Source organism: Magnolia sinica, chromosome 8 (assembly GCF_029962835.1).
Source record: "Magnolia sinica isolate HGM2019 chromosome 8, MsV1, whole genome shotgun sequence".
Classification (NCBI taxonomy): domain Eukaryota; kingdom Viridiplantae; phylum Streptophyta; class Magnoliopsida; order Magnoliales; family Magnoliaceae; genus Magnolia; species Magnolia sinica.
Genome location: NC_080580.1, coordinates 31,055,215 through 31,079,546, shown reverse-complemented (window position 1 = coordinate 31,079,546; position 24,332 = coordinate 31,055,215).

Below are 24,332 nucleotides of genomic sequence, written 5' to 3'. Positions count from 1 at the left end.
AAAATATACTGTGATATGAGGAGACAATATTTTTAGGTGGGGATGAAGCGTTAGATCGCCAGTTTTGTAGCTGAGTGTGACATATGCCAGCATGTCAAGGCCGATCAACAGAGACACCCTGGTCCATTGCAGTCATTGAGCGTCCCGACATGGAAGTGGGTGCATGTGTCGATAGATTTTATCATGGGCTTGGTGAGGACTTAACGCGGTCACGAAGCCATTTGGGTCGTCGTTGATCGTCTAACGAAGTTGGCACAATTTCTTGCGATTCATGCGACTTAGCCTTTGGACAGATTTACAAGGTTATTCATCGAGGAGATTGTGAGACTGCACAACGTTCCAGTCTCGATCGTTTCTAACCGAGACCCGAGGTTCACGTCTTAGTTCTGGAGGAGCTTTCAGAGAGTGATGGGCACCGATTTGTAGCTCAGTACCGCGTATCATCCGCAAACCGATGGTCAGACCGATAAGGTCAATCAAATCTTTAAGGATATGCATCGGGCTTGTGCGATTAATTTCGGGGGTAGCTGAGATGAGCATCTGCGATTGGCTGAATTCACATATAACAAAAGCTATCAGGCGACCATTGGTATGACTCCTTTTGAGGCATTATATGTCAAACCATGCAGATCTCTGAGTTATTGGACCGAGGTCGGAGAGCGGCGTCTCTTAAGTCCCGAGCTTGTGCAACAGACGTCAGAGGCTATCGATATCATCAGCAAAGGATGCGCACAACTCAGAGCCAGTAGAAGAGTTTTGCTGATCGCTGGCGTCGCCCCTTAGAGTTTGATATAGGGGACCATGTGTATCTCAAGGTCTTGCCCATGAAGGGCGTAGTTCGTTTTGGAGCGAAGGGCAAGCTTGCCCCGAGATTTATAGGACCTTTTGAGATCACTGGGCGCGTTGGTGCCGTGGCCTATCGGCTTGCCTTACCATCTCAGTTGTCTGGCATCCACAACATTTTCCACGTCTCTATGCTGAGGAAGTGTGGGTCAGACGTCGTTCCTGTTATTGATTGGCAGCCACTGGAGGTTCGTGAGGATGCTTCTTACATTAAGCAGCGAGTTGGTATTCTTGATCGGAAGGAGCAGGTCCTCCAAACTAAGGTCATCCCCTAGGTGATGGTTTAGTGAGGTCACCATTTTGTTGATGAGGCATCTTGGGAGCGCGAGGCCGAGATTCGAGAGGGCTATCCCCATTTCTTTGATGATTGAGTGTATGTTGTCTCTGATTTTATATGACGATGCTTGTTTCCTCTCCTATTATGAGTTATGTTTACTTGCAATGATTGTGTAAATTTTGAGGATGAAATTTTTACTTGGAGGGGAGAGTTGTAAGGCTCGTATCCTAGACCGTACCGTTCCATAGGCTTCTGCGGTCATTTCGGTCGAATTCCAGCAACCCTCGACCCATATCCGACGTTTACGCATGATCCTAAGCCGAGTCTTGCATACCAAAGTCAGCTCGACCCGAAACTTGTATCTTAACAACCGCACCGTCGCCACGGTTTCAACGTCGTAACTCACGCACCAATCCGATACCCAGGTTAGAAGATGTGAGCCCGCGTTCATTTCGAAGATACGTCGCGCGTTACGAATTCCGAGAGAATCTCTATAACATGCCTCATCAATCAATCTATCAATCAATGTCAAGTACACTTCATACTCCAAGTACAGCAACCCATCCCTTCCCATTCCCAAAGTCAAATATCTCTCTCTCTCTCTCTCTCTCTCTCTCTCTCTCTCTCCACCCATCCCTTTCTTACAACACCATCACCCATCACTCCACCTCTTATCATCCCATCACTTCTCTCTCCCTCTTTTCTCAAAAAAAAATCTCCTAAGCAAGAAATTCCATACGTCCAAGCCTCCCCAAACTCTCCCAAAATAATAAGTGTGGCCCATCCTCTCATCTCTCATCCCCACCATCAAAACTCTATCATCCACCGTCAAAAGGTGAGCATAGGAGCTAAGGAGGCTAAGGGAGCGAGAAAGAGGCCAATAGGTGGGTGATCCACCTTTAATTCTTAATTTTAGCGCCCACTTATAGGTGGGACCCATTTTGATGTATGTAATGTAACCATGAGAGGCCGATAGTAGTGGGGGCCCTCCAACACTGTCTCTCTCTCTCTCTCTCTCTCTCTCTCTCTCTTTAATGGATGATAGTGTAGTTGTATGTGTGGCCCACCATGAAGTGTATATTTTAGCAATGTCATTCACCTTCATGGGACCCACCTGACGGATGTATTGGATCTACACCGTCTAGCCCGTTGGCAGGTCTGGATGGAAGGAAAAACACAAATATCATGTTGATCCAAACAGGTGGGCCACGTACATGTGGGAACCACCATGATGCCTGTGTTTATCCATGCCGTCCAGCGTCCCTAGACGTTAGACGTCATGACAATAGGGTGTGGCTAACATGGAGCGCGTGTATTGACATGGATGTGTACTAGCAAGCTAACAAAAAAATATATATAATAATATAATATATATTTGAGCTTTTGGGATGGGTTGTTCATGCAGGCCCCACCTTGATGTAAGGATCAAATCCACACCGTCCATCTTATTTATTAGCTTATTTTAAGCGTTGAGCTGAAAAATGAAGCCAATCTGATTATCTGGCGGGCCATAGCATATAAAACAGTAGTTTTTACTGTTAAAATTCACTTTGACCTTTCTACGCACCAAAACATGCCAAATATTAGGCTTGTTTGGCTTGTTTTGAGCCATAGCAACCAATGGACTGGGTGGATTCTCCTGATGTGGGCCCTACCTACAAAAATTCCCAAATAAACCAAAAATAAATAAATAAATAAATAAAACATCAGTGCAGTCGGACATTGCTGCTACCTGAGGATGCGCAGGTAGCATCGTACGCTGTCATGACGTGAATGGCCTGGGACCGTGGGTCCCAGTCATGGGCCCCATTGTGATGTGTTTTGAACATCAACACCTTGCATTTGGTGGGCCCCCCTTAGGGCAACAGGCCACCCCAAAAATTAGCCATGTACATGACTCAGGCGGCCCACGTCAGAGGAAACAGTGGATTGAACGTTTGCCATTGAAACCCTTTTGGGTCAGAAGTTTTGGATCATTATGAATTTTGTTTTTCCTCTTTATTCAGGTCTGTGTGACCTAACCAACTGGTGGATGGAGAATAAACATTATGGTGGGCCCCACATGGGACCCAATGATATATGTGTTCTATCCACACTATCCACATCACTGGACGGTGGGACCCACCATGATGCATGTGTTACATCCAAGCCGTCCAACCACTTTGAAAGCTCATTTTAAGGCTTGAGTTCAAAAATGAGATAGATCTAAGATCAGGTGGACCACATTATAGAAAACTGTGGGTTTGAATGCCCACCATTAAAGCCCTTGGGCTATCAAGTTGGGACCATTACGATATTTGTTTTTCTCTAAATCCAGGTCTTTGTGACTTTATGAATAGGCTGGATGGGGAATAAACCATATGATGGGGCCCACAAAAATTTAACCATGGAAAAATCATTATCTCCATTGTTAGTGATTGTATGGTCCAGTTGATCTTTTGATATGATTCATTTTATATATTGATTCTTAAAAATAGATGAGATTGGTTCGGCCTATTTGAACTCGGCCCATTCAACTCGGCCCATTCGACTTAGCCTAGTTGATTCGGCCCATTGTTTCGACCCATTTTGATTAGGCCCGAGGTGATATATGAGGCTTGATGTTAAGGCTCACCTGGATATATATGAGGCCCATGTGATACGGCCCATTTGATATATTTGGAGCCCTTGGGTCAAGGCCTAACGGGATGTACATAAGGCCCATTGCAATGTATGATTCCACCATGGTTTATGTAATGATGTTCAGGGCAGGCTGTGCCTTGGGGGCAATGATGGTTTGATGTCCACATTGTAAGGATGATGTTGGTTAAATGTCCGCATTGTCAGTCTCCTTAGGGCTCATTAATAGGCTCATACTTGTAGTGTGTAGGCCGTCTAGGCCCATCTTCGTTATGAACAGAGTCTATCACCATATAACATGTTTAGTATATATCCATGATTCATGCTCATAGGCATCATATGAGGAGTGACTGATCATAGCATATGTCTTCGGGTAGATTGTTTATGGGCTCCCTGATAGGCGGAGTTACCCTTCATGAGCGCGCGGTACATGTAGGATTGTTGCATGTCCAGTAGTGTGATTCATGCACTTGCATTTGTGTGATTGTGATTATTGTATGCCCTAGCGACATCAGGGTCATAGCCTCCACAAACACCTCGTGGATGGCTGGATTGGATACCGAAAATACTGTTTCTAGCATCGAGGAACCATAGATGTCCCTGGGTGAAAATCCTTAAACACGATGGTACCAGGGGATGACTCCAACGTCTAGACCGAGTGGACACATGAGCGCGCGAGGGCCATATATTATAAGCCGCGTCTCCCATTGTGTCGTGGTCAGTTGAAAAGGAGTGTGACCTTACCTGCCCGAGTGAGGGGGCAACTTTTAGGTTGAGTTTGACCAACTTGAGGAATATGTCTGCTATCGACGAGCCGGGCCCCATATTGGCAGGCGGATAGTGAAGTCTCTTCCACTCTCCCAGTTGTGCATTCAGATAGGGGCGACAAGTTGGCGTAAAGTGTACTAGGCCCCGGTGATTATCCAGAATGAGAACCGTACTGATATTTGATGAACTGTATGGGGATTTAGATGAGGATTGGCATGCTTGAGTTGCATCTCGAATCGCATGGTCTTGATATGGGCGATAACATTCATATCTTACACCCCATAGCCTTGGTACGGCTGATTGCCTTCATATACCCATCAGCATGATTCCACATTACTCTGGCATTGCATTCTGAGTACGTTCATACTATGCACATACTTACACCACCCTCTAAACTTTCTATAAGCTTATGCATGATTGATGCGTGCAGGTGACGTCAGGATGCTGCAATAGCCTCGCCGCAGTTGGAGTGTGCAGTCAAGCTTCTGGAGTTTTTATTATTTTCATTATCTTGTATTTCCCTTTCATACGTATTGTACTTAGAGTTTTTTATCAGAGTGAATTTTGTGATGGTGTTCTTGTGGTTATTGTTCGTGGGTTATGCTTATGGTTATGCTCATTACGAATCAAATTATGTTTGAAATCCTCCTTGTAGGATTTCATGATAGGAACCTGGTGTTTGGGTGTCGGGAGCCGAGAATGGGGTACTATGGAGGTAGGCAGCGGCGGATTCAGCGATCAAGAATTTTGTGAGCCTTGTTTCTGAGTTTAGGGCGTGACATAACTTAAACTTATAACCTATAACTTATAACCTAAACCTAAACTTAAAGCCTAAATGTATTCTCAAATCCTTAAACCTAAACCTACACATAATCCTAATCTCAACTCACTAACCTAAACCTAAACCTAAACTTAAAAACCCAAACCTAAACTCGATCCCGAATCCGAACCCGATTTTCTAAACCTAAACCTTAACCTATTCTCAATTCCCTAAAGCTATAACCTATAACCTATAACCTGTAACCTTAACCTAAACCTATAACCTACAACATTAACATAAACCTATACATATAACTTAAACCTATAATCTATAACCTAAACTTATAACATAAACCTTAACCTATAGCCTAACCTAAACCTAACCCCATAACCTAAACTTATAACCTAAACCTAAACCTATAACCTTAACCTAAACCTAAAACCTAAATGTATTCTCAAATCCCTAAACCTAAACCTACACCTAATCTTAATCTCAACTCCCTAACCTAAACCTAAACCTAAACTTGAAAACCCAAACCTAAACCCGATCCCGGATCCGAACCCGATTGAATGGACCCACACAAAATCTTAAAGAATCATCCTTATACAAGTAGATTATTCATAGCCTATTTCCTGTATGATTTCAATTGAATACCTTGTTAGGACATTAGCTATTGTCTCTTATTATGATGATTTTTATCCTCTTTTGTAGGCATGGAAGGTGGTTAGAGGGGATTCGAATTGCGTGTGTTCCCCACCAAGGTGGAATCTAGGTGGGGCTCACTCTGATATTCTTGAGAAATTCATTGTCTTTTAATTTTATAAGCTTATGTTAGGACATGTGCCCAAAAATAAAGTAAATCCATACTCAAGTGAATCACATGGTAAATAAGAATAGAGATTGAACGCCTACAATCAAACCTTCTTTGGGATATAAGAGTTTAGGATCAACAAACTTTTGTGTTTTTTTAGTTTATTTTAGTGGTAATGACTTTATAAATAATTTGGATGACATATGAGCATCACGAATCTAGATCCTTTACTTACCGTTGATACAAATAAAAATTTCTCGTTTTCTTGCATTGTGACTGCAAGTCCTAGTCATCATTAACGTTGCCAGCATTGCTGCATCAAACGTAGTATATAATAATGTAGCCCAATCACATGGCAACAAACAAGAAAATCTTGCTTTTTTGGCAAGCATACTCAGAGTCAAGCATCACAATGCATCTATTTCCATCTCCACTATCTCTTATAGCATACATTATTTGAGATTTGGATTTATCTCATTTTTAAAGTCATGTCCTAACACAATATGATAATATTAATAAACAAGGTGAATTTGTCACCAACATTATTCCAAGACCCATATAACTTCTCCTTATAGGAAGTTGGGTAGGGCACATGCGGCTTGAATCCATCAAAGGAGATAAGGATCACCTCTCATATGTTCTCTCTCTCTTTTCATTTATTTTTTTTTCCATAGGATTGTTTATTTTATGGTGTCTACACAAATATACGTACAACATTTTATCATGTTAATATAATTATAAGTGGCCAAATTTCACCTTTCTAAAAACAACTAATAATAATTTCTACCTAATGAGAAATCACCAAGTACCATTAGGCTCAACCCAAAAGATAAATCAGTATTTTCTTTCTTTCTTTTTTCTTTTAACACACACTCATACACCAGAGTCACTTACGACCATAATGGGTACTTGAACTCGTGACCTTGTATTGAAACTATTTTGAATCTACCATTAAGCCATGAGTAAGGACCTAGGTGTGTGTGCACACTAACCTAGGCGATGTGTTGACCACACTGAATGTTGTGAGCCCCACCAGGAAATAGTCTATAAATAATTTTTTATATTTTATTTATGATGTTAAACTTATATGTATTTATGCGTGGAATAATGTGATATGGATAAGATTGTTTATGTTTGGATGGATGTACGTAATTTGTGTTTAGATGCATGTGAATGTGAATATGATGAAATATATTATAATAGGGGTATATTATGAAGAATATGATGAAATATATTGTAATAGGTGTATATCAAGAATTTTTGTGACTTTTACTTACGAAAATTTTCGTATGTAAAAGTTTCGTAAATATTTTTTACCTACAAAAAAGTTCGTAGGTAAACGTTTTGTGAACATTATAAAAGTTTCGAACATTTTTACTTACGATACAATTCATCGGTAAAAGTTTTGGCAAAATTTTTTACCTACGAAAAACTTCGTAGGTAAAAGTTTCGTGAATCTAACTTTCGCACAAATTTTGTCAAAATTATTTACCTACGAAAATTTTCCTCGGTAAAAGTCTTAAATTCCTTCAAAACACCTAATAACAATAGTGTCTGACCTCAGAAAGTAAAGGGATTAGCAGATCAAGGGGAATCAAATTTTAGAGAGAAGCATGGTGGCTTGGTTCTTATCCCTGTTGAGATCCAGCCCAAATTGGGTATCTTTTTGAGTAAACTTTATGGGCCCACTGTGACACAATACATGTTTTATCCAAACTGTCCATCCATTTTTCCAGATCATTTTAGGGCGTGAGCTCAAAATTGAATCAAATCCAAGGTTCAACCGAACCACACTAGGGTATTGAACGCCTACCGTTGAAAATTTCTTGAGGGCACGGAAGCTCTGAATAATCCTAATATTTCTCTTTTCCCTTCATCTATGTCTGCGTAAACTTATGAAAAGGTTGGATGACAAATAAACATTACTATGGGCCCTAAAAGCTTTTCAACGGTGCATATCATCACTCCACGGTTTCCTGTGTTGTGGTACGCTTGAGCTATGGATATGCTTCAATTTTTGGCTAATTCCCTATAATGAGCTAGTAAAACAGATGGACGGCATGGATAAGACATATACATTACCGTGGGCCCCACAGACTTTACTCAATGCTCTATAGGGAACTAGCTAAGCAGTCCGCAATCCGCGTCCTCCCCGCCTCTTTAGTTGGTCTCTAGTGCAACCTGTTAGACTTGTAAGATACTGCACGCCTAGCTGTTAATCTCCAACTTCTCTTATGAGTGGAATATCCAACGCGTTCAGTACGTTGTACCCGTCGCATGCAAAAATCAGAACATCAAAGATTAGATGACACTTTTATTTTGATATTTATTAATGGATACATATTACTTTCTATGGTGTTACTAATATGATCAATGAATCGACTTGATTTTTGTCTAAGATGATTTCGACAGTGTGATCTACATATTGAAAGGGTTGGATTTTATACATATATGATAATTTGGAAGTTGTTAGCCTGGTGGACCATAGATGATGGTTCAACCGGATGGACCTGAGAGTTCTCCCTCTCTATATCTATTTCTATACATCCAAACAGCCTTCCCCCTCTCATTTTTCTTCTTTCTTCGGAATGCCTGGAGGAATGGGGGGAACTTCGGCATCGAAGACTTGCAATGGAAATCCATTTCCTCGGAGAGGCCAGATCAAAGACAATATAATTAAAGATATTAAAGATTTCTTCGTCCCTCGAGAAGGAAATGGTGGGAGCGGAGGAGGAACAGGAACCGATGGCGGAGGGACCCCACCTACTAAAACCTGATCGACGGTGGATATATGCCTCTGCTGCCTATTATCTTTTTGTATGGTGGGAAAGGGGAATAAGAGTAAACAGATGGGAAGCAGAGGACTTTTTTTTTTTTTGATTTACTCCAATGGCTTTCTATGTGGGTGGCTACGTGTGTAGATTTCTCTGATCTTTTTGTTTGCTTAATGAAGGATCTGTAATTATACTCATTTGAAATTTTAGAATCTGTTTCTGTTGTTTCTTCTTCTTGTTTATTTGGGAATTAATTTTTTTTTTTTTTTTTTTTTTTTTTTTTTTTCCTTTGGACTTTAGGCATTCTCTTTTCTTTCTTTTTTTTTTTTAAAAAAAAAAAATTTAATGAAAGGATATTTTAGGATTTTGATGGGTTTGTGTTGGTAATTAGATTCCTGTAAGAGTTAAGGAAATTGGGCTTCTTTTCTTTTCTTTTACTTTTTTTTTCCCTCTTTTTTATTTTATTATTATTTTTCTATACTTATTTATAATTGAAAGGGCTGTTGTTGGTTGAGGATTTGGATCACATGATGTTGAAATTTAAGGATTTCATTGGAGTTTTTTCAGTATATTTGAATATGGAAAGAAGCTAAATGATAATTGAAGCTGTAAATTTGTATGGAGAGAGAGAGAGAGAGTTGGCGTTTACATGAGAGAGAGAGAGAGAGAGAGAGAGAGAGAGAGTTGGCGTTTACATCTCTAGATTTCTATGAAGAAAGTGGGAATCGGATTTGTCTAATTGGAAGATAGATTGTAATTTAAAAAATTAAAAATTAGAGTCTGTTCCTATTACTTATTGAAGAATCTGGGGTTAAAAGTTTATTTATTTTAATTTGCGGAGTTCTCTTTCCTACCGTGTTATGATGGTGTTTGCGATTATGGGTTTGATTCCGTTGCTTATTAGATTCTTCAGGATTTAGAGATTTTTTTTCTCAAGGAGCCGTGGTTGCACGCGGGATTTAGAAGTTACAGTGTTAAATATCCATAAATGCATTTCAGGAATGGATCAGATTTTATCTCTACTCCTTACTTTTGGAGAAAGGAAGGATCCAAAGAATCGATCTCTCGTTTTAGTTGACGAATCTTTGTTCAATGTCCTTATTACTAATAGAATCGAAAGAATTTCTGAGTTGATTTGAAGGTCGTTTCAGTTGGCTAGAATCCGTTAACTGAGGGTTTCAAGCTGTAAATTTGTGAGTGGAGAGGGAGAGAGAGAGAGTGGGCTAAAAACTATTAAAGATTTTTTATTTTTATTTTTTTAATTTAAAGAACAAAAAAAAAAAAAAAAGCGCGGAAATATTAAGTAGTACGTACCGGTTTTATGCGGGGCCTACACGAGGGTTGTGCAGGAAGCGGATTGCGTACTGAGTAACTCAGTAAGTGCAGGGTGTTGAGTAAACTTCGTGATCTTCACCATGATTTATGAATTGTATCCCTACGTCCATCCAATTTAATTTTAGTGCTTGATCCAAAAAATGAAGGATATCTAAATCTCAAATGGCCCACAACACAGGAAACAGTGTGAATTGAATGTCTACCGTTGAAAAATTCTCCGGGGCAATGTCTGTATGATCTCACGACGAAGTTGGATTTTTTGAAGAAGTTGGATGAAAAATAAACAGCACTGTCGGGTCCAGCAAGGTTCAACGGTGGAAATCATTATTCCCACTGTTTCCTGTGCTATGATCCACTTGAGCTTTGGACGGTATGGATAACCAACATACATTCACGGTGGGCCGAACTGAGTCTACTCAGTCCGCAATCCGATTTCGGTTGTGCAATACTGATCTTTGTGAGGCCCGAGGTAGGTGTCCCTGGTGTTTTGGCCCATCCGAACTTACTGGTTTCTTTACTTAGGGCGTGACACACAGCACGGGACGAAAACCTAAGATATGGTAATTTCTGGAGATGGGGAAAGAAACACCAGCGATGTGGAACTTTCCCTCAGAATTTTAGGTTCCAAGAAACCGTACACGGTTTTCGGTAAGGAGACATATAGTACTCTGACACAATATGACACTTGATACACATGCACTTAGAAAATATGTACATGGCACGGATTAACTTAAACTGAGTTGTATAGATTTTTAAACCCATTGTCTCTAAGTTAGAGCCCCAGGATTAAATTGGTTGAGTGATCCTAACCTCTAATTAAAAGACTATAGACACTCCGCAAGATACAAAATAACCGACTTCACAGATCACAGTCCTTAATAACTTCAAGCCATAGAAATCCAAAACCTTAGAATCCCAGCCTAGTTTAAATCCAAAATATACCAATTTCAATCGTACTGAATAAACCCATAACCTTACCCACACCAGCCAAAACTTGAAATAATGCTACAAGGGAGAGGGTTGGCATCATCTTACAGTATGGAGCTGACATGTGGCACTAAAATCAACCGTAGAACATCTGTACCTCGAAGTTTAGATCATAGCTAGTCCAACTTAATATGAATTACTCATCTTCCACTCATGCTTATATACTCCATGACATTCAGACAGAATATCCTACGTTACTTCCTGCCAGAGGGGATGCCACTCTGGGTGTGCATGAATTTTTACAACTACACATTTAAAAATTTTACACTTGAAATACTTTTAACTCAAATTAAACGGTTCAAATTGTGGAACCTACTCCCTCTACGTCACATCCCCAAGTCTGTTTGGTTGAGGGATCGTAACCCTCTGATCATGAGACAAGATCATTGGATATTTTTCATTTTAATTGTCCAATAAATGTATGAGAATCTGATAATCATATAGGGATAAGGTGAGGCCCATCATAAGCAGTTTGGATTATTATTATATGACTAAGATTTATTGTGAAAATTCTTACATATAAGCTATCAATAGCTGGAAATTTATCGATTATAAGCAAGATTTAACTCTTGATTGAAACTAAAAACAAAAAATGGGTAAAAATGAGAAGGTAGGAAGAAAAATAGTAAAGAGCTGCCCCGCTCGTGCATAATTCATATATCTATAGATAAATTAATGAGAGTATGAAATAACTGTTCTTATCATTATCCAATGGGTAGACAGGCATGTTAGATGTGCATATCTTAAAGGAGGGGTGGAGAATCCTCAAGCATACACATGGCATAGGTGTAAGGTATCCACACTGTCCAAATTGCTGAGCCCAGGCAGATGGAGGACAACCAAAAATATGCACTTAGAAGATAATACTATCTGAATTTCCCTCCTGTTTTGGACCCTTCGTTACATGCAGTAAGAATCCGGATCCTCTGCTGCTGATTCCGATGGGTTGACAAATGTGATTTTGGAGATATGCTCCATCTACGTCCATACTTTTGGATGGGATGGTCTGGATAGATACATATCGAGCCACATGTGAAGAGGACGGGAAGCTTGGAAATTTTGAAAACTAACACAAAGAATGTGCTACTTAAGCAGGGGCGGATCGTGATGAGGTCGATCACCATCTTCCCCAAATATAACTATTTCGAATCCACGAAGCTTCTCTGGACTCCTTACAAAGACTTTTCGAATCCACGGAAAAAAAAAAAAAACAAAAAAAAATAGAAATAATATTCATGAAAATTTATAAATTGATTTATTCATGAAATAAACTATTCTAGGACCATTTAAATAGGGATACCAAGCCTTGGAAGAAGTTTCAGAATTAAACTACAACTAAAACTCCCTAAAATTCATAATTTACAATAAATAGTAAATTTACTATTTATAATAAGTGTCATATGTGGCTTAATCACGTTATTCTCCTAATTTTCCTAAACACTTTTCATGTTGGACACAACTCTTAAAGCCTAGCAGATGAAGAGTTACAATCAAACCAAAACTTACCAAAAATAATAAAAATGGTAATAAATAGGGAATTTGACTGTTGATTTGATGGAATCTTGTAGATTCATCATCTTTAACCCGGAAAATCCGGGTTGGTTGGCTAAAGTAGCTCGTCCTACCCCAAAATCATATATTGGTTTGTTGAGTAACTCATTCCGATTTGCAAGATATGTTTGTTTTAAGGTTCTGACGGTCTTGATGAGTTCTGCCTCTGATCGGACCTTCTTTGGTCCATCTTGAACATGAGAGTGTCCGCAACCCGCTCTACCTCAGTCCCCTTCACTTCAAAATAACTCGTTCTTAAGTTCTCATACTTCTTCGGTTCATGATACTCGGTTGGGTGCGTCCCATAACAATACCTGGATCAAAAGTTGTGATCAATTTAAGGTCCACCTTCTTTCGGTCCAACCATGTTAGGAATGTTTCTGTGACACATCCTACATCACTTCTTCAAATGTATAAGCATTCTTTAGTACCGAGTTAGTCCGTATATAGTAGTGAGAAGAAACAAATTGCCTACCGAGTAAACTTTGTGGAGCGTAATATGATTTATATCTTTTATCCATGTCGTTCATCTTATCGGAACATTTTAGTTCAGGAGCCCAAAATTGAAGCATATCCAAAGCTCAAGTGGACCACACCACAGGAAACCATGTGAATTGAATGCCTGTTGCCCAAAACTTCTTGGGTACCATAGTAGTTTTGGATCAAGCACATATTTGTAATTTTCCCTTCATCTATGTCTGTGTGACCTTATGAAAAGGTTGGATGACAAATAAACATCAATATGGGCTGCATGTAAGTTTCAACAGTGGACATTATTATTCCCACTATTTCTACTTAGTGTGGTTCACTTGAGCTTTGGATATGATTCAATTTTGGTATCATGCCCTAAAATGATCTTTACTGCTAGATGTACTGCATGGATAAAACACATACATCCATGGTGGGCCTCATTGAGTTTCCTCGGTATGCTTAAACTCAGCCACAATCCCCTTGCTATTGAGTAAACTCTATGGGGGGGACACTAAGATGTAATATATTATATCATCGTTGTGCATCCGTTCCCAGCTTAATTTAAGGTTCGAGCCAAATATAGAAGCATATGAAAACCCAAGGGGACCACACCACAGAAGTAGAATTGTGAATTGGATGCCTAGTATTGAAAACTTCTTTGGGCCACAAAAGTTTTGGGTCAAGCTCATATGTGTTTTTCCTTCATCCATGTTTATGTGACCTAATGAGCAAATTGGATAGAAAATAAATATCCTAGTGGACCCTAAGAAGGTTTCAATGGTGGACATTATTATCCCCATTGTTTCCTGTGGTGTGGTCCACTTAACCTTTGGATATGCTACAATTTTGGGGCGATGCTATAAAATAAGCTCCTAAATGGATGGAAGGAATAGATAAGACACATACATCATGGTGCCCCTAGTGGCATACTGAGTTACTCGATGGAGGAAGTGGATTAATTGCATTGTCTAACATATGTTTACGTGTCAAAGTTTTGTGGGCCCACCTTATAATAGATGTGTTATATCCTTCACGTCCATTCATTTTAGAGGCATGAACCCGAAAGTGAGGTGGATCCAAACCTCAATTGAACCACACCACAGAAAGCAATTGATATAATGATGTCCACCATTGAAACTTTTCTAGTGCCCACCATGATGTTTATTTGCCATCCAATCTATTCATAAGGTCACATAGACCTGGATGAAGGGAAAACACAAATATCTGCTTGATCCAAAACTTCTATGGTGCCCCAAAACTTCTATGGTGCTAAGAAGCTGCTAAATGGTAGGCGTTTAATCCTTACTCTTTATGTGGTGTGGTCCAATTGACATTTTAATCTTTCTCATTTTTGAGATCATTCTAAAAAATGATCTGGCACAGGGAGGGACGTGATGAGTTCAATCACTGTCTTCTTTAGGGGATAACTACTCCATATTCATGGAGCTCTCTTGACTCCTTAGAGAGGTTCCTTGAATCCACGAGGGGTAAAAACGAAAATAATTCTTAATAAATTCGAAATAACTTAATTGATGATAAACTCAATCCTAAGACAGTTTTAGAATCAGACTCCAACTCAAACACCCTAAAAACGTGATTTACTATAAATAGTTAACTTACTATTTGTAGACGACCTCTATTCTTACCGACTTCATGGTTTTCGGCCAAAAATAGTAAGCATCCATTTTTGCCCAACCACATTATTCTCCTAACTTTTCTAAGTCGTTTTCATGTTAGGCACGGCTTCTAGAACTCAAATGATCAAAAGTTATACCCGAATTAAAACTTATTATTTATAGTGAAAATGAAAATAAACTAGACTTTTGACCATCGATCTAATGGAATGTCACAGATCCGGCTTACAACCTAGTGCAAGTTGGTTGACTTAAGTAGGTTCTGTTGGGATTTGGGCTCCGGAATCACACAGAGATGGATCTGGGATAGTAATCCAAGAGCACAAAGCAAACACAAGAGAACACAATGATTTAACGTCGAAAACCTTTTCAGGAAAAAACCACGACACAAAGCGACAGAAATCCACTATGAAATCATAAATTATAAAGAGAAAGACTTACCTAATTCAAGCAAGCTTGAATCTCACCCTTTCTACTCTTTGAAACCTTAGAACTCCTTCTAGAAACCCTTTGAAATACTTTAGAAAGCCTTGGAATGCCTTAAAAAGGTCGTAGGAACTCCAATTTATAGTTTAAAAAACCCCACTTACGCCCTGACTTGGAATAGTCCGGAAACCGCCTCAAATTTACGCAGTCCGTGTGTTGTCCACATAACCTTAGACTAGTCGAGGTAGAGCTTTGACTGGTTAAGGGTGCCCTTCGACTAGTCAAGCCAGAGCTTCGACTGGTCGAAGGTCCCTTTGACTAGTTGAGCCTGACCTTCAACTGGTCGAAGATCTCAGGAATTCCAATTACATTGTTGCTGGACTTTGAACCGAACTTTTTCAGGGCTATTCAAACTTTTCCAGATTTAAGACATCCTTTTAACAACAATCTCCACCATATCTTCAATCTTCAAATATGTATCTTCTTGACCTCTTCTCTTATCTCTGCATCACATCATAGCTTCAATCAATACTTCTTGTGCACACTTCGTCCTTCTTTTATGCCATTGCCAAACCCAGAAAAGTTGCACATAACTTGAACTTCTTCTTGGGAATGACTTTGGTGAGTATGTCTACTAGATTCATGCTGGTGTGAATCTTTTCCAGTGTTACGCCTCTTTCCTCAAGCACCTATCGGATAAAGTGGTGACGAACATCAATGTGTTTAGTACGTGAGTAATAAACATAATTTTTAGTAAAATTAATAGCGTTTTCATTATCACAATTAACCGGCACAGCCTCCTGCTGAAGTCCCAACTGATTTATTATGCCTCTTAACCAAACACCTTCCTTAAAAGATTCTGTCACTGCCATATATTCTGCTTTGGTCATGGAAAGAGCTACCACGGACTGAAGCTTTGACATACAACTAATTACTCCACCCGCTAGTACAAATGAGTATCATAAAGTTGACTTTCTGAAATCCAAACTGCCTACGTAGTCTGAATCCACAAATCCTACAAACTTTGCCCTTGTCTTCTTAAAAGTTAAGATGTGGACTTTTGTACCTCGAATGTATCAAAGTAGTCATTTCACGGCTTCCCAATATTGTTTGTTGGGGTTTAACATGTATCTGCTCACAAAAGTGACTGCCTATGAAATATATATATATATATATATATATATGGTCTCGTACAAACTATGACATACATTAAATTGCCAATTGCATTCGAATAAGGAACATGAGACATAACCTGCTTTTCCTCATTTGATTTAGGACATTGTTCTGAGAAAACCTTAAAGTGAACCAGGTGGAGAACACTCACCGACTTTTCCTGATCCATCCCAAACTTGATTAGCACCTTTTCAAGGTATTCTACCTATGATAACCAAAGTCCACTCATTTTCCTTTCTCTATGAATATCTATACCAAGAACCCTCTTTGCAGTCCCCATATCATTCATCTCGAATGTCCCTGATAACTAAGTCTTCAGTACCTTAATTTCAAACATATAATAACTAGTGATCAATATATCATCAACATATAATACTAGGATGATGAATATGTCATCACTCAGTGTCTCGTAATAGACACAGTGATCATATTCACTCTAAATAAATTTCTGACTCAATATGAAAGAATCAAATTTTTTATACCACTGCATAAGCGACTATTTCATACCATATAATGACCTCATTAACCTGCAAACCTTTTTTTCTGCCTCTTTAACTTTGTAGCCCTCTGGTTGCTTCATGTAGATCTTCTCTTCCAATTCCCTATGTAGGAATGCAGCCTTAACATCCACCTTTTCCAGCTCGAGATCATATTGGGCAACCAGTGTCAATATGAATCTGATAGATACTTGCTTAACCACTGGCGCAAATATCTCTGTGAAGTCAATTCCTTCTCTCTGAACAAACCCCTTTACTACCAGCCTCGCTTTATATATATCTTGTTTCCTTTTAAATAACCACTTGCATCCGATCGCTTTTTGGCCCACTAGAAGCTCCACTAGCTCCTATGTGTGGTTTTTATGTAACGAGTCCATCTTATCATCCATATCTACCTTCTACTTTTCTGCATCATGCTCATTAAAAGCCTCCTGAACAGTAGATGGGTCCCCCTCGTCTGTAACGAGGGCATATGCAATATTAGAGTCGTTCCTGTATCTTGCCGGTAAGCTATAATCACGCAGTGAGTTTTTTCTAACAAGTAGCTACTCTACCTTATCTTGTACCTCTGTTTATACATCTGTCTCTGTCTCAGTATCATCTGTGTCAATCTGGACGTCTATGATCAACCTTTCTAGTTCCTCCTGCTCCTCTTGATCATTCTCACGGAATAGAGAGATTTCACCGAATCTGACATCACGGCTAGTGATGACCTTGCGTGTGACCTTATCGAATAACCTGTAGCCTTTTACACCAGCACCATATCTAACAAAAATATACTTTTTGGCTCTATGATCTAGCCTATCTTTCTCAATTTATGGTATATGAGAGTAAGCCTCACAACCAAATATGAGTAAATTTGAGTACTTTATCGTATGATAACTCCATACTTCCTCTGGGATTTTACATTCAATTACCATGAAAGGAGATCAATTCACCAAATAACAAGTCGTGTTAACGGCCTTTATTCATAGGTTCTTGCGCAACGCAACACTACTTAACATACATCTGGCCCTCTCTAAGAGAGTCCAATTCATCTGTTCAGCCACACCATTTTATTTGGATGTGTGGCACACTGTGTTGTACCTAATGATTCCTTCATCCTTATAATATTTATTAAACTCGGTAGAAGTAAATTCTCCACCATTGTTAGTCCTTAAAACCTTTATTTCTTGCCTTGACTATTTTTCAATCATTACCTTCTATTGTTTGAATATGGTGACAACTTCATATTTACGTTTCATGAAGTAGACTCAAACTTTCCTGGAATAGTCGTTAATGAATAAAATAAACCATGATGACCCCCCAATGGAAACCTCTGTCAATGACCCCCATATGTTAGAGTGCACATAATCAAGCACTCCCTTACATACATATTTTTCAATTTTAAAGATAATCTAGATTGTTTACCATATATACAATGCTCGCATATATCTAAATCAGAATTTTTAAAAGGTGGAATCAAACAACGATCAGATAGTACATTCATACCCTGCTCACTCATGTGGCCTAGACGAGTATGCCACATACGTACAGACATGGAATCTGCAACAGCTATTGCCGCACCTCCCACTGAAGTGCTCCCGATCAATCTGTAAAGGTTTTCGTACCTTTACACTCTCATAACCACAATTGTCCATTTTTGAAACTTTAAGGACACCATCAATACAAGTAAACTTGTACCCTATAGCCACGAGTGCACTGAGAGAAATCAAACTTTTCTTCATATCAAGAATGTGCCTGACATCAGTCAAGGTACGCTTTATCCCATCAAACATCTTGATGCTCACCATACCAATAGCCACAACATTACAGGTATTGTCATTGCCCATAAAAACCTATCCACTATCGTATTCTCTATAACTTGCGAACCAACTCCGATAAGGAGTCATATGATATGACGCTCCTGTGTCGAGGATCCACTCATCTCCATGATTATCGTGCAAGTGTCTGATCATAGACATAGAATACATTTCCACCACTTGTCTCTTCATCAGATGTGACAACATTGGCCTCCTTGGAAGAATCTGCTAAATTTTCTTTCTTCGATTTAGGATTAGTACAATCCTTCTTCATGTGTCCAAACATCCCACAGTTCCAGCACTTTAGTTTTTCTTCGCCCTTGCCTTTGGATTTAGATTTAGATCTTGAAGATCCTATCCCTCAATCAGAATTCCTTCCTTTCATAATCGGTGCATCGGAAGATGTCCCCATGTCGTCGTTTAGCTTTCTCATGGCCTTCTCTTGAAGGATTAAGATAATGGTGTCGACACTTAGGGTTTTATTTGCAGTGCACATCACATCCTTGACTGACTCATACGATGCCAGAAGAAAATTCAACAACATACATGCTTATTCCTCATCTTTGATCACTTCCTTCATATCCAACCATTTGCAAACCAATTTATTAAAGTTGCTGATGTGGGCCTCCGGATCTCCACCATCTGTCATCTTGAAGTTATACCACTATGGCTTCAAGTGTAGGTAATTTTCAGATGATTTTTTTGCATAGATATCCTCTAACTTCGCCCATAGCTTAGTTGTAGTTTTCTCCCTCAAAACATTGTAGAGAACCTCATCCGTGAGACATAAACGAATGGAGGATAAATCCTTCTTATTAAGAGTATTCCAATCATCATCAGTCATAGTAGACTTTTGCTCATTAAGAGCATCATCCTCACCTTACTTGGTTAAGGAACTGATCATCTTGATCTTCCGTAACTCAAAGTTATGTTTCCCTGAGTACTTCTCAATATCATACCTTGTGCTTACCATTAATGCCAATCCTGCAAATTCAAATTTGTGCCCCAACGATAGCTCTAATACCACTTGTTGGGATTTAGGCTCTAGAATCACATAAAGATGGATCTAGGATAGCAATCCAAGAGCACCAAGCAAACACAAGAGAACATGAAGATCTAACGTGAAAAATCCTTTTGAAAAAAACCATGGCACAAAGTGACGGAAATCCACAATGAAAGCATAAATTACAAATAGAAAATACTTACCCGATTCAAACACGCTTGAATCTCACCATTTCTACACCTTTCAAACCCTAGAACTCTTTCTAGAAACCCTTTAAAATACTTTAGAAAATCTTAGAATGTTTTAAAAAGGCCCTAAGAACTCCTATTTATAGTTTAGGAAATCCCACTTACGCACCGACTTGGAATAATCCGAAAACCGCGTCAAATTTACGCAGTCTGTGTGTTATCTACGTAACCTTAGACTGGTCGAGGCAGAGCTTCGACTGGTCGACGGTGCCCTTCGACTAGTCGAGTCAGAGCTTCGACTGGTCGAGCCTGACCTTCGACTAGTCGAAGATCTCGAGAATTCCAATTACATTATTACTAGACTTTGAGCCGAACTTTCTCAGGGTTAGTTGAACTTTTTCAGATTTAAGACATCCTTTTGACAACATGTTCTTCTACCCCAAAATCATATATAACATATCAAAAAAACAATCCTAATATGCGAGACAGGACTGATTTAAGGCTACAATGGTTCGGATCATTTTCACCTCCGATTAGGCCTTCTCTAGCCCATCTTTGTGATGAAAGTCTCGAACTAGCTCTATATCATGATCTCATGAAATGGATGGACGATGTAGATATAATGCATACATCATAGTGGAACCACATAATTTTACCACGCCAACACACCCAAGTCACACACCTTGCAATCTGCTTTCTCTTTAACTCTAAGGGCGTGTTTGATTTTTCAGTGGCTGTGTAAATACCCTTGAAATGGGTAATTATTACCATTTCACCCATTTGAAAATAGTTTCAAAATCCACTGTACTTTTTGTCTCAAAAACCAGTTCAAAAGAATTATTTTAAATTTATGGACCCCAAGGTGATGTATATGATAAATCCATTCCATCTATCTATTTTAAGACAATATTTTAAGGCATGAGCCGAAAAATGAGGCAGATTGAACACTCAAATGGCCCACACAAAAAGTAACAATGGGCTTGAGAGGTTTTTAATGGTAAGTGTTCGATTACCTTTTTCTAGTGGCGTGATCCACTTGAGCTTTCAATATGCCTCATTTTTTGGCTCATGCCATAAATTCATCAGCCATAATAGATTAACGGTGTTGATAAGCGATATGCATCATGGTGGGACCCACAAATATGTTGTGGTGTTCTGGATTTTCGTGTTAAAAATGCATGTCGTCAAATCAAACATCGAAAAAAATGAGGGAAATAATTATTACATATTTTCACGGTATTTCTTGATGGCTTGAAAAAACAAATAGACCCTAAGTTACGTTAAAAAAAATCAGAATGGTTGAGCCTATGATTTGCGGACACTGTTGGTTAAAACAATAATGTGAGATACTTTTTAGTTTTAACCGTCCGATGAATGAGAACAAATCTGATGGCAAGATAGCCAAATACGCTTTTTTTTCTTCATTTTGTTAGACATAAGCAAACATAAATTAGACGATTTAGTTTGATTTAAGGGAATTTCGGACATATAATTGTTAAGTAATTTACATACACAGATGCCTGTGTATCATGCATCATTCCCTACTAGAGTATCACAATTTTTCTCAGAGAAATTTGCGACAGTGGACCCCACCTTTTATCCAATGGTTTTTTTGGAGCAATACAAACTTAAGTTGCAAACTTAGACCTCCATGTACTGACAGTGATAATCGGGATGAAAATACCCCTCCTTTCATGGAAACAGATTGGGTACTCCCCCTACCACCGGCCAATGGCGGATGGTCAGTGGTCTGTGGGCCCCACCATGATGTATGATTTTCATCCATGCCGTCCATATATTTTTCCAGATCATTTTATGGTATGAGACCAAAAATGAGGTATATCCAAATCTCAAGTGTACCACATTACAGGAAACAATGTTTAATGAGCATCGACCATTAAAAACTTTTCGGGGGCCCATTGTGATGTTTGTGAGAAATCCTCCCCGTCTAAGTTTATTCATAGGGTCACAAAGACCTGGATGAAGAGGAAAAACAAATTTCATAATGATCCAAAACTTCTGTAACCCCTAAAAGGGTTTCAATGGTAGACGTTCAATTCCCCACTGCCTTTTACAGTGTGGTCCACTTGATAGTTAGCTCTATCTTATTTTTCGTCTCAAGCCTTAATATGAGCTTGCCAAATAGATGGACGGTTTGGATATAACACAGACCTCATGATGGGACCCACAAAAACAACACAAAAAAAAAGACTGTCCCGGCATTACTGCCGGTAAAGCGGCACCTAATGGATAGTCTAGATATATATATATATATATATATATATATATATATATATATATATATATATATATATATATATATATATATTACAATGAGAACTTTTTACCCTTTAAATTTTTCTCTAATACATAATTATGTAAATATGTATATATAAGTATATAAAAATATTTTTCTATCTTTTAATTCATTTCTTTGTCTATTTATTTAACAAGCATCTCCTAAACTAGAATGATTTACTTAACATACCACATATTGTCACGCCCCAAACTCGGAAACCGGGCTCATAAAATTTTCGATCGCCGAATTCGGTGCCGACAGCCTCCGTAGAACCCCATTCTCGACTCCCAGCGCCCATTTGCCAGGTTCCAATCCTGGGATGCTACGAGGAGAATTTTCACCATCAGTTTGATTCATAATAAGCATAACCAAAGGCACAACCCACAAACAATAACCAAAAACTCCATCACATTTTCACTATGATCAAAAACTTTACAAGTACAATGAGTATAAAGGGAAATACAATGATGATGAACAAAAACTCCAAAATATCCAAAATAATCTGCCACGTGCTCAAGCCTCAGCGCTGCTGCGATCCAACGTCACTTGCACGCAACGGTCGTGCATAAGCTTATAGAAAGCTTAGAGGGTGGTGAAAGTGTGTGCTCAAGGTGGTAATACAGTTATGCAGTATCAGAGTAATGCGGAACATGCTGATGAAAGCCAGGAATACCATAGTCGTACCAAGGCCATGCGGTGCAAAGCATGAATGATGTTGGCCATACCAAGGCCATGCAATGTGAAATGCAACTCAAGCATACAAATCCTCATCTAAGTCCACATATCAATACAGCTAAAAATCTGAAATATCACCGGGGTCCAGTACACTCCAAGCCAGATTGTCGCCCCATCGCACGCAATAAGGTGAGTGGAAAAGACCTCACTATCTACCTACCAATATCGGGCTCAGCTCGTCAATAGCGGACCCATTCCTCGAGCTGGTCAGACTCAGCCTAGCATTGCCCCTACTCTCAGGCGGGTAAGGCCGCACCCCCTTCCAACTGACCACGACACAGTGGAAAGCGTAACCGTCTGGTAATCAGCACTCAACACTCATGCACCCACTCGGTCTAGACGTTAGAACAACCTCTTGGTACCATAAGGGTTTAGGGACTTTCACCGAGGGATATCTATAGCACCCCATGTAGAACAAGATTTTCGGTATCCAATCCTGCCAACCACGATAAGCCTGTGGAGGGTACGACCCTGATGTCGCTAGGGCGTAATATCACACAATGTGAATGCATGAATCACACTATCCAGTCATGTAGCAATCCTGCGCGTATCATGCGCTCATGTAGGGCAAAACCCCCTATCCGGGAGCCCCTAAACAATCTGCCCGAAGGCATATGCTATGATCAGTCACTTCTCATATCAAGCATACATATGATGCGTATGATCATGAGTTATGGAGCTATACTACACATGTTATAAAGTAATGCATTATCCTTACAACGCAGATGACCTAGACGGCCTACACACAACGAGTACAGGCATATCAACGGGCCCTAGGGAGAATCGTAATGTGGACGTTTAACCAACATTTAAACATGTAATGTGGACGTCAAACCAACATTGCTCCCAAGGTATAGCCCATTGTAAACATCATTACATAAACTATGTTGGGATTGCACATTGCAATGGACCTTAGGTATATCCCATTGGGCCTTCAATACATCAAATGGGCCGTATCATATGGGCTTACATTCATCAAATGGGCCGCATTAATGAGCCTCACCAACGGGCCTTATGTACATTGCAATGGACCATAGCCCATGAGCCTTAAAATACATCACAATGGGCCTAATCACATGAGCCTTATGTGTATCAAATGGGCCTTGCCAATTGGCCCCCATATGTACATCAAATGGGCCTCAACCCATAGGTCCCAATACATCTTAATGGGCCTTAACCCATGGGCCCCTAATACATCAAATGGGCCTCGACCCATGGGCCTTACATATATATCAAAGTGGGCCTCAACCATGGGCTACAAGTAAACTGAGATGGGCCTCCCACCACTAGTATATTATATATAATATAAATACAGTACATACAATATTATATATAATATAATATTATATATATATATATATATATATATAAATATATAC